The following is a 12,986-nucleotide window of genomic DNA, read 5'->3' as shown; positions in this document are numbered from 1 at the left end:
AAAACATCCGATACTCACATCTGATAATAATAATAATAATATTATATATATAATACATTTTGGGCTTTTTGCATAAAAAAAGATTATTTTGTATTCAAAATAGTTGCTTAATTAATAATCTGTCAATTGGCTAATCAATTAAGTGTTTCAGCTCTATTCTACAGCCTTCTCAACATGCCCAGGAATCAAATTCTGAGTGCTTTTTGGTGTCCTCAAAGTAGTTACATTTAAATAAATCGAGTGTAAATAATACATGCAGTCAGACCATAAAATATAAAGTGTTACCTTGAAATGGTAGAATACATTGCTAAATCCCCCAAATTTCCACAAAAAGCACATGATTTTCCAAAGCTGACACTAGTTAATTTAATAATAATAACAATAACAACAGTACACTGTTTATGATACATTTTTTAATATAATGGCAACTTTCACACCTCTGATAAAGATAGCAATATCTTTCTGCCAAAACAACATGCACATGGTTTATTTACTTAAACATTTTTATTTTAACCTTTTAGTCTGGGAGACACAGCCATTACAATATTTTTTTCTGTACTTGGTCACCTGGCTACAAACCAAATAAAGAAACATGTATTAATGATATCTACATCACAGAAACACAACATGTATAGTCTAGTGTGAAAAAGTGGTGAGTGAAGAGTGGTGATCACCCCAACATTTACTGAAATGGTATAGTATATGGGGTGGGATAATCTCTAAAATGTTAGAAGTGAGGAACATGAAGGAATACAACTAACAATTGTTTCACTTAGACTCGGACTGTGGCAGGAATTCAACTTTTCTGTTGGCATTCAGACTGTCTCATGGTTGGAACAGCTGAATTGGTGCTGAAAAGTGGCCGTGCCTGTGGCCAGAGAGAACATAGCCTATTCTCTTGCCCTCTACTGCCCTTGTGTGGTGATCACCAAGACATACAGTTTTGTTGACATGTACATGGACAAATCACCATATTTGTATACCGGAAGATCACAGACTCAGACACTGCTGTGTCATCTTTGATGTTGTAATCTTTATGATAATGAAATCCACATTGTATTGAAATTGCACGTTTGTAGTCATGACAGACACCAAATCCAAAATGTTAGACATGCTAAAATTGAGAGATGATGAGAAGATGAAAAAAATAGGAAATAAGAGAGGTAAAGTCTATGAATGATCCCATCACATTTTGCGTGATTCTGATTTAATAAAAAAAAATCTATATAAATACAAGAAATTAACAGAAGTGTCTGGATGATAACTGGAAAACTCCAAATTGATTGCCTAGTCAGCAGACTACAAGAGACTGTCTGGAGATTTAATTTGTCTCTATGAGATTGAATCATACACAGATTGAAAGCTGACTAGAGTCAAGCGTATCTGTGTATAAAGGAAAATCATCATCTGCCTTCCTCCAAGGCTTTCTCATCACACAGAGATGTTATTTCAGATGTAAAAGGGTTCACAGGAAGTGATACATGGATTGGACAGGTCCAATCTCTGACGTTACAATGATTCATATAAATTCAAACTATTTGCTAACTACTGTATCTGCAGTTTTAAGGAGAACTTCTTACCCGTCTTCTACTTATAAAATTACTTCCATTTAGACTTTACCTTAATTTCCCAACATCCTACTTGATTTGGCGTCCAATTCATGGACGGTTTCATCAGAGGCCTCCAAATCTACGTTTATATTGCTGTCTGGAAAATAAATAAATAAACAAACTCAAAAAGGCTCAAGGCCCAACAAATTCAAGTTTCCCCCTATAGCTACACATTTAGATTACAGCAGAGGTCTCCAAATCTACAACGATTGTGTTGCTTGGATAAACAAATGAATAAACTAAAAAAAGGCTCAAGGAACAGTTTGTTTATTTAGTAAGTATCTGCAGCTTACCTGAAAAGTTGGTTGAATAGTTTTTCTGACTTAAAGGTCCAATATGTAATATTTGTACTGTAATAAATCCAAAAATGACACCAATGCCTCATCCGATATTAAGGAAACATGTTAAACTGAAATACTATCTTTTCTGACAACAATGCTAATTTCAGTATTTTTTCTTTTTGAAATTGACATTCCGTGACGGAATTTATGTTTATGTTTTGATCTGTGTGTTGTTATCAACGGCCCAGTTTGACAGGCAGGCCGGGTTGCCAGATATACCTGTAAAAACGTAAACCCAGCACGCTACAGCTGTAACGTTAGTACAGCCATGAAAGCAGCAAACAAACGAACAGGATCAACGGAGATAGATTCTACATGACATAAAAAAAAAAAAACAGCATGTTTCTAACAGTTGCGTGACCAGAGGCGTAACAAACCCCTGGTAAATATTGGAGATGTATTTGAAAGATGGAGACAGCTTAGAGCCCAAAAAGGACGCAGAGTTGGCTTATTTTCTCCTGAACCGGTAAGCATTAGCTCCACGCTAATTTATCACAGCTACTAGGGACGGGCATTTTTTGTCATTTCAACATTTGTGTACTCACATTGAATTATATAGCTAGAGTAACCGAGTTGGTTACTCGCAAAAACAATTGAGACATAGCCAGTAAAGTGATCCCGACTGGTCCTGGCTAACGCCGCCATGCTAACCCTGCTAACTGTTAACGTTACCGGGAAGCCCATGGCTGTTTACAGCGTGTAGCCTCTTCAGCGGCTGGAGCCGACAACGGTGAGTTATTTTAAACCACGAGAGGGGGGCTGTAAATCGGAAAGAGAGGACTGTGAGTTTGCACTGTGTTTAGCGATTGTTGCCGTAATTCTAAGCCAATGAAGTGTGTTCCGTCGGCAAGGTAGTGGTATTTTTAGCGTTTCGTATTGTAATTCTAAGCCGAGGAAGTGTGCCTGACTGGCGTGTGGAGAGGACAGTGAGGTTGTTGTGTTTTTAGCGGTTCATACTGTAATTTTAAGCTGAAAAAGTGTGTCTGTTAGTTGGTTACAGAGCTCCGCGTGAGCACGGGCTTTTATGACTGTCAATATAGCCAGCATCTAACGTTAGCTACTCGGCTGTGCTGTGGAGTAATGTCTGGCTATGTGAGAAAAGCGTCCAGCTACATTGTTGTGAATGCTGCGGTCTCAGCCTGGCAACCCCCGTGAACTTCGAGTCTGGGCAGGAGGGGGCGGGGGAGACGACTCTCCAGTATTTTGAATTGGTAGTGCAGTAACTATTTTAACCGCTAGCTGCCAGTATTACACACAATATTACATATTGCACCTTTAAAACAATATTCACATTACAATGTTCCTTCCTAAAGTGCATCCAATGTAGATGAATGGGGACAAAAATCCTCATTTTGTGCACATTTTGAACAAATTCAAAAGTTTATCTGAAGGTAATATGAGGCCTCAACAGTCTGAGTTAGACAAATTCAAAAGTCTTTTTTCCCCTCTTTGTGTTTCCCAGGGCAGTTTTTTATGGTTTTTCTTTGCTTAGCTGCACCGGAGGCAATTTTGTGCTAAAACACTTAACTTGATCTTTCTCACTCTGGCTGTTGACGCCTCAAATCAACTTCAGATAAACTTTTGAAAACATTTTTTTGCACAAAATGAAGGGTGTGGATTTTGTCCTCCATCACTTGTACTGAAAGCAGGTTAATGAGGGAACTCTAATGTCCATTATGAACAAGAGGAATGATTACACCAAGAAAAACATTTTCAATGTGGATATGGGCAGCTGACAATTGTTTTAAAACAGACAGGCAGTGGTGTAGGGTATAGCCACAGTACACCCATTGGAATATATATCCACTTCCTCCTCAGTAACTCACTACCCATCTAGTAGTACACCCAACTCATCAACTACAGACAGATGATCATCATTTATTATCAGTCATGATCTCTGACTTCCTATTGTAACTGCAAACTATTCTGCATTGGTTACTGTCTAAAACAAGAGACAATTAAGTAATTGCCTCTTCAGAAACATGACTACATGGCAAATCACATGTTTTGGTAAGAGCTATAGATAAAAAACAGTCAGCTTCTGTGGTCGTTCCACTCTATCAAATAACAAGGCAAATGGAAAGATGAAGCCTGTGATGAAGGCTTGTGACTAATACTTCTGCTGTCAAAAGGGGGAAGCAGAGCATCCATGGCAACCGCCTATTTTGAAAAGGTAGACTACCAATTGCAAAGAGAAGGAGTAGAACATGGATATTTGAATAGTCCGAGCCTCCTTCACAAATATGCAACAGACAGAGAGGAGTTTTTACAGGAACAGCATCATCTGTTTTCACTCAGGATATTCACAAAAGAAGAATCAATTGTGTTGGGGGTTATTTTGAGATTTGAAATCAGACCAATATTGTGAAGACTTTGCTTTGGTCATCTTTGAGGTGTGAGTCAGCCTGTTGTGATTAATAAGGGCACTATGAATTATAGACTGATTAAGTCAATACCCCTGCTGAAAAATACAGATGAAATTACCTTATAATGTTGATGGTCTGAGCCTATTGTTGATGGTATAATTTACAGGAGGAATAAAAAATGTTTTTCAAAACTCTTGAAATGAGCTTCAATAAGGCTGCAAGCTCGTGTACCGGCCAGCCCAATGAAACTAGAAAATACTGCATATCAGAAAATACAAGAAGCTCATCACAATGCTGGTAATATGCCATGCAAGCCACACCAGTTTGTTTTTTTAGAATTCTGGGTCATGACCTAAGAGTCATGCAAAACAGGTTACCAAGGGGTCACAATTTTTCATTTATTATTTTTCAACTTTCAATGTCCTGCAGGCCTCTTTCTTCATTATTGTAAAGCAATCACATAATTCTGAATTTTCTTTTTTTATTTTTCACTTAAAGTGCTCATATTATGCTTTTTGTTTTTTTCCCTTTCCTTTATTGTGTTATATATCTTTTTGTGCACATTATAGGTTTACAAAGTGAAAAAGCCCAAAGTCCACCCCAAAGGGACTTACCATCTCCAATAGAAAACACTGTTCACAAACTGCTCCAAACGGCTCTATTGTAGTCCAGCCTTTACTTCCGTGACGAACGTGCGTCACTTTGTAACACACGTTATGATGCTCACCTAGCTGCTAGCGTGGCACGCCCTCATACTCTGCTTCTGACCATTGACACATATAAAATGGACCAACAGAGCCGTTGCTCTGGACGGAGACCAGTGAAGGCTATTCGAAGCACTTTTCCGGTGATCACTAGCTTTACTGCACAGCCTCCAACTGACAGAGACAACGTAAATGTGACGTGAGCAACCTGTCTGAAAGTTGTAAGTCTTCTGGTAGCTGTGCCAAGAGAAATCTCAATCATTCCCAATCTTGCAGAGGCAGAGAGTGTAAGGAGATAACATAGGCACAGGCCATAGGTGGAGTTTGACATTCGAGCCATGGGGGGCAACAAAAAAAAAAAACTCATTGTAGCAGCTGAGACCTGGGAACACAGCATGAGCACATATGGACAAAACAAACATGCTAAATAAACATATGTTTATTTTTTAAAGCAGATTTGAAATAACATTGTAACAATTTAACAATTCGCCCTTATGAAATCCAATTGCGGCACGGCTGTGTTGGAGCACAATAGACAGACGGTGGCGGAATGCCCCGACACTTAAATTCAACTAACATGTAGGCTAACAGTGAAGAATCAGTGTTGGACCTACAGTCTGTTGAGATGCCTCTCCAAACGCAGAAACCAAGCGCAATCACACCATAAAACGTTAAGACACGTTAAGAAAAAAGATCTGTATTTTGCCGTAATCCAATAACATGAAAACAAGTAATCCACAGCGATCAGTAGATCCACAAACAGAGTCACGGTGTATCCAGCAAGGCCTATACAAGCGTCACCTTCACCAGCCAGCTCCAAACAGGTGAATGAGGTGAACTTCGCCGTTTAAACAAAGTGGTAACACGTATAAAAGTCCAAATCTATACAAAACGCGCAATCAATTAGTAAGCTGACAGCAAATTTATATACACATTTAGGTAGGCTAACCTTTATTGCAACATGGGCACGGTAAAATGTCCAGACTAGTGCAACAGTAATTATCGTTTTTTGCGTCCTGCATATGCGTCGACAATGGTCTCAGGTGAGAGCCAGAGCCCTGAAAAAATATTAATTTTACTAAAGCAGTAGACCTATATGAAATCAGATGTATTACCTATCACCATTTAGTTGTTTTGTGTTATTTAAAGTATTTATAAAATATCAGGTTATGCCAGAAGTAGGCTAATTATTCCACTCATTTTTTAAACAACCCGTTTCAGCTACCAGGGGGGGCAGTGCTCCACCTGCCCCCCCCCATAAACTCTGCGTATGGCACAGGCTAATTATTGATCACTAACATGCTAGTTAACATTAGTAATTAAACCTAAACAGCTAACGTAAGTCGAAACTGCCGGTGAGCTTCTCCTGTACTGTACGGTAATTCATCTATATGCGACAGTAAGTCACTTAGTCCATGAGCCAGGGGGGTTGATCGGTATCATCGGGGGGGACAAAGGCTCATAGTGATTTTTGGCAAGGTATACACCCTTAGTACTAGAAAAATCAAGATAGCAGTGCAGGGGTGGTAGCGAATCACTTTTTTTCAGCTAATGAAGTTACTAACCCCCTAAGATAAATTCCGTTTTTGAAATCTGGTGTAGCCTATATCTGGTTTAGGCTCATGGTAGGGATATTGTCAATATTCTATAATATGGTGCTGGGTATCGTTGGAAAGGGGAGCTTTTAGGCTTTCAGTACTGAATCTGTCTGTCAATCACAGAGGTCACATGACTTCTTTAAACCAGAAATAACACACATTTTCTCCCAATTTCAGCCTAAACTGTGTGCTTTCTTTTTTCCCTGGGGCATGACAGAAAACCAGGGACACAAAACTCAACAACTTCAATACTCAAGGCACTCTGATGATTCAGAAAATGTACAATATACCCATACTATTTATATGTGAGAGCCTTATGACACAATTGTTAGCTTATTTTTACAAAAACGGCTGCTACGGAGCCATAACGTCAGATACAAGGTAATGGATCCTTTTATACATTGTCGTGTTTTTTTTAGAAATAAACAATGGACAAATGGTCTTTAAACGCTTCAGATGTAAAGTTATTTGCTGTCAAAGTGACGTCAAAATGAATGCTAGTCAGTGGAATGCTAACGGGAGGTGGCGCCATAGAAGGTTTGAGTTCTGAAGCGAAGCTTACCCCCTTGAGCTTACCCCCTTGCTTCTGACTGAGTAGTCCTTACCTAGCTACTGCGCATGTGCGACTCCCAACAAAGATGGAATAGAAGTGTGATGCCTCACTCTGTAGATAAAACAGAGAGCTCAACACAGGGTGAAAAGAGGAGCTCCAGCAATGTGCAGTACAACAAAAATATGGTGTTTTTTGAAAATTAAACCTAAAATTAAAAAGATTTAACCTCCAAATACAATTATGAACTAGCCTGGGAAAACCCTGATGAACTTCCGGCAAATTTGAGATTTGCTCTGCAAGTCAGTCTGCCGCTGTCGCTGCTAGTCACCCGGATCGTTGGTCTGATTGGTTGAAGGACTATCCAATTGCGCCCAGAGGCATTTGAGCGGTGTCCGTTGGTGACACCCATTGACATATAAAATGGACCAATAGACCCCGTTGCTCTGGACGGAGACCAGTGAAGGCTATTAGAAGCACTTTTCCGGTGATCTCTTGCTTTACTGCGCAGCCTCCAACTGACAGAGACAACGTAAATGTGACGTGAGCAACGTGTCTGAAAGTTGTAAGTTTTCTGGTAGCTGTGACAAGAGAATCATTTCCAATCTTACAGAGACGGAGAGCGTAGGTATATGTAAGGAGATAACATAAGCACAGGCTAATTATTGCTAACTAACATGCTAGTTAACATTAGTAATTAAACCTAAACAGCTAATGTAAAGTCGAAACTGCCTGTGAGCTTCTCCTGTACTATACGGTAATTCCTCTACAGTGCGACAGTAAGTCACTTGGTTATGACACAATCGTTAGCTTATTTTTTCAAAAACGTCTGATACGGAGCCATAACGTGAGGTACAAGGTAATGGAGCCTTTTATACATTGTCGTGTTTCTTTAGAAATAAACAATGGACAAATAGAGTCTTTAAACGCTTCAGATGTAAAGTTTTTCGCAGTCAAGTGACGTAAAAAAAAAATGGCGGTCAGTGTAATGCTAACAAGAAGTGATCGCTTTGTAGCAACAAAATGGCGCCATCGGAGGTTCGCGTTCTGAAGCGAAGCTTACCCCCTTGGTGACACCCCTTTGGAAATGCGCTGCGAATGAAGCTTGCCCAGACCAACTCTCAGTTACAACTGAGAAGGGTCTGGTGTCAACCAGGCTAATTATGAACATGAAAATGAGCATAACATGAGCACTTTGGAATGTGTGTAGCTACTTGGTTTCGTAGTAAATTTTCATTAGCATATAAATAATATGAGCATTAGGCTACTCCTTTTACTTTTAGTAGCAAGACTTCACGAATATTAATCGCTTAAAAAAGTTTGAAAACAGCTGCTTTGCGTATCGTATTATACTGTTTTCTTTCGCTTTGCCTGTAGCCTACAAGCTTGATGATTATGAAAACTCAGGTCCCACCGAGATTTTAACTCGGATCGCTGGATTCAGAGTCCAGAGTGCTAACCATTACACCATGGAACCACTTGCCCTGAGAGGCACGCCATAATACATACAGACCAAGTTGCTGCCTTCATCGTTTCTTATTAGGAGTTGAGCAGCGAAACTGCGTGGTCTTCTTCTTCTTCTTCTTCTTCTTCTTCTTCTTCTTCAGAAATCCATGTTCCCATGCACGAAAACCATGGAAACTCACCAAACTTTGCACATAAGTCCAGTTCTAGGCCAAACTCAGTGCGATTTGGCGCTACAATAGCCATCTAAAATTCTAAACTTTAAAAATTCATAAAAAATCTGCTGTATATGCTACAGCGTTGCAACTTATGCCAAACTGTAGCCCCAACAGAGCAGTAACTATCTGCTGTTACCTAGTAGCAATTTTAAAGTCTATCACTTGGGCAACTTCATCTTCAGACTGTCAACTGACAAATTTACCATTCAAATTTTTGGATTTATCAAACATTGAGCCCATAGTGCAAAAAGTAGTGTAAACATATCCTGCAATTTCTTCCAGATGAAATGTTTGATGTTCATGTAAAAAATTCACAACATCCAAAAATCGCTGTAGATTTGGTGTGCAAAATTTCAGAATTTTATCTCAAAAAGTGAATACATTTTTTTTTTAATTGTGTCCTCATCTACGCATTGCAGTCAATGCAAAATAGAAAGTCTTTAAACATCAGTTTGGCATTTATTGACCTTTTTTAAATTACAGGCATCTCTATGTTGTCTTAACCAAGTACACAAATTCTCAGAATTTTCTAATAAGAAATATTTTTTTTTACAGTAGCTTTAAATTCTGCATTTTCATGCAAGCCTGCTCCTTGTCTACTAAGTGTTGCAATGCCACTTGTGCCATCACCCAGCTACTAGCTCCCTGAGCTCAGAACCTGCCTACGTCCTCTGTGGTTCAGAGTTTGAGTCCAAGGTGTTGCAAGATGATCATACATATATCCAATCAGGCATTGTGTTGCCCTGGGTATTTTAAATGTGTGTCTGCATTAACACACCTGATTCTGATTAATCAGTCCAGACAATAGCTCACTAAGATCAGAGTTTGCCTTTGAACTGAAAAGCTTGCGAGTTCAAAGCTCAACAGTCACAATGCCACGTCTTATACAAAATCAGCCATTGTTCTTTGGACACCTTCCCTGCAAGTTCAAAATGCTCGGCCCAACCATCACTGCAGAACAGCTACAATAAATAGTTGTATTTTCTGTGATTTTAGTGGGGAGGCAATAATCGAGAAGCACCCATAGAGAAAGAGAACTCTCACTTGTCATTGGTTTAATTTCTTCACCCACTGTAAACACATAAGGCCACCATGTCTGCCCCCTGGTGGCCAATAGGCCTTTCAACCCTTGTTTGTCTATGTCCTGAAACATTACTGATTTAAATTTAAATATGAACATTTAACATGCATGCATCTATAGATGATATTGCAAAATTCCTCCAAACTTATGACTAGCTTAGTATTAATCAGATTATTTTCTAATGCAAAACACCACATAATACCAATAATAAAAATACATTTCAGATGAAAGTCTGCCTCAGCTTTGAAATAATGTGGAAACGACCAGAGTGTTCTCAGTCCTCCTCCATGTATTGACCTCTCTGATTAGTCTGATTTAGACAAATCTTTTGTCCATATAGCAACTGCTCCAGTCTTACTTTGTTAAAGGGCTTATTTGTGTGGAGTTATGTGTGCCAAAGTACATTTTGATCAGAATTTGGGAGCAGTTACTATATAGACATGGAAGAGGTGAAAATGAACCCCCTGACTGGAATGAATACTGATTATGCATTAAGAGTGGCTAAGTAAAGATCCAGCTTGGTGTGATGGATCCTCACAGTTCCTGTAACAGGACGTGACCACAATAAAGATCTGCAGCTGAGCTTTGCTATGGACTCATCCACAGGAGACTGCAGTCAAATGGTAAATTTTTATATAAAAGCATTATTAAACTGAGCACTGACTACAGTCCTGTTGGCAGTAATTAATCGGGTAGATACAAACTTTAACAGATGTAGTCATGTATTAGTCATTTTATAAATCTTTTATGTTCATTTTTCCTCACCCCACATACATCTACCACACTGGCTCTAAACAGTCGATGTCAGACTGAAGTGAAAGTGACAGGTTATCCAGCAGCAGTGTGGTCAGCATCCAGGTGCAGCCTCTTGAGAATTAACCAAAGGTGCAACTCTGTCGGAGCATTTAGAGGTATAGCCGCTTCCCAGTGGCAGCTTCTGTGAAAAACAGCTTTGGCTGAAAGATATAGCTGACAGGCTGACTGCAGCAGAACATATTATGCCCAAGGCCTGCATTAGCTAAGGGACAGTCTATGCAGTACTTCTTTTCCTCTGCAATATTTTACAACATGTTAATATTCAGCCTGGAGACAGTCCTACTTTGAATTGATACACTGTTCAGGTTGTTTAATTCAATGTGTTGCACCTATACTGTATGAACCCACTGAAACTAAGTTTCGTTGGTCTTGGTCTGGAAAGAAACTCACACTTGTTTTGCTAATGTTAGGTGTTGTGCTACAATTTGACATTATCTGCTAGTTTGGTAGATAGGCAAGGGCTTTGTACTTTACAACCTAAAAGTACTATTTCCCCTGCAAACCATTTTCCTCTGTGAAGTTTTGTTGTTTTTGTGATGTGTTCTTTCTTCTTCTCTCTTTTTGTTCTCTCTGATTGTACAGCACTTTAGTCAAGTGTTTTATAAATAAATTTGGATTGGATTTGGACTGGAACTTTCATTTAAATACATACTTGTTTGTGCTATGTTCAATAAAATTGTCTTGCCTTATTACACCAAAAAACATGCCAGTATAATTAGCTTGTGCGGGACATACATACATACATACATACATACATACATACATACATACATACGGTATGTAAATAGTGAGTTAATTAAAAATATGCAAACTTTGTGTAACTTAATTATTCCACACATCACACTTAAATTAGAATATGAACAGAAGGAATGTGTTTTTTCAACTGTCAGAATTAATGTTATACCTAAGATGTAAATATGTAACAAAAGAAAAAAAAATCCTTTCTCTGACACAGTTGATGCTCCTAAATTAGAAATGACAGAGTATTGTATTTTACAGATGTTATGTGTCAGTAAAAATATAATAATCCTCTTGAGCAGAGGAGGGAAATACAACTTTACAATGTACTTTGCATTGAAACCTAATCCAGATCGTTGCAGAATGACAATGAGTCAATAATTCAAAAATCTTTCTTTTTTCTGTCACAGTGACTCAGTTGAAAGGCAGCAGCAGCTCCCCAGCAGCAGCAGTACCTGCTTTTGAACATGAGTAGTTGTTTAAGTTCCTTTTTAGTAGGACGTCGTGCTGAGAGACATTTGATTTTTACACAGTTTGAGCTTTTCACCTTTCAGTTTCAGCCCTGCTCTCAATTTGACATCTAAAAAGTGAAATAAAATCTCTGTTGTTAACTCTCTGCCCCCTCTGAGCTGTGAAAAAATCACATTTGTTGAGAGGGTCTTCAACAAGCTGCAAAATCGAAATCTCTCTGGTGTGCTCCCCCTGCTGCAGTGTGACCTTGTCTTTTCATGCTTCTCTTTCTTTTTAGCTCTCTCTGGAGTACTGGGTTGTATTTGGTCCATTAACTTCTTGACTTATATTGGCTGCATTTCCTTTGTGTGACGCATCACTCAAGTCTTGTTGGCTGTCAGCTGAGCAGCTTATCCAATCCTCTGTGGAGCTCGGGAAACCTGCTCCTTACTAGTGAGGGACAACCAGCACTCCTCCACTGTAGTGAGCTGGCTCACTGTAGCTTCTACCAGTTCCCATCATACGGCAGTCATCCCATTTCAGTAAAAACAACTTTCTTAATAATTATCCACAATTCCCACAATGTCTCTTTTATGCATCAGGCAGTTCAGGCTTAACACATTGTTTTTACTGCATAAGATGCATGTTTCCATTGTTATAGTGTTGGTGTTGTGGCTGAGGTCAATAAATACCTGAGCCAGTAGTTCAGTTAGGGCCTAGAAAAGACTGCAGTAAGCAAGCGATAAATTGCTTTTAAATGTTAGTGTTGTGTGTGACACAAGTCTAGTCGTATGAGGTGATACTATGCATAAAATACCAGTCACATTAAAAGGTTAATACAATATGATTTTGTTTCTATTATGTCTTGTCTATGTGGTTGACTGTTTAATATTTGCATAGTTAACATAGTTAGTCTAACTCATAAATGAACAATTTAAAGAAAACAGTTTAAAAAATCAAATTAAGTGTTATCTATTGCACACGTGACAGGAGATTATACCACCAAGTAACCAAAATCTAGTCTTTGCAGACATCCAGTGGTGTCACTTC

At 38.8% G+C, this 12,986-nt stretch overlaps 1 non-coding gene across 1 annotated transcript; it reads right to left on the bottom strand.

Annotated features, from left to right (window-relative positions):
* Positions 1-8,574: 8,574 nt before the first annotated feature.
* trnaq-cug (transfer RNA glutamine (anticodon CUG)) lies at positions 8,575-8,646 on the bottom strand. The gene has a single exon. It is a non-coding gene; the product is annotated as a tRNA-Gln (tRNA).
* Between the last annotated feature and the right edge of the window lie 4,340 nt (positions 8,647-12,986).

This window comes from Perca flavescens, chromosome 8 (assembly GCF_004354835.1).
Source record: "Perca flavescens isolate YP-PL-M2 chromosome 8, PFLA_1.0, whole genome shotgun sequence".
NCBI classification, from domain to species: domain Eukaryota; kingdom Metazoa; phylum Chordata; class Actinopteri; order Perciformes; family Percidae; genus Perca; species Perca flavescens.
Note: the sequence above shows the minus strand (reverse complement) of the source record. Positions and strands in the feature narration are given on the sequence as shown.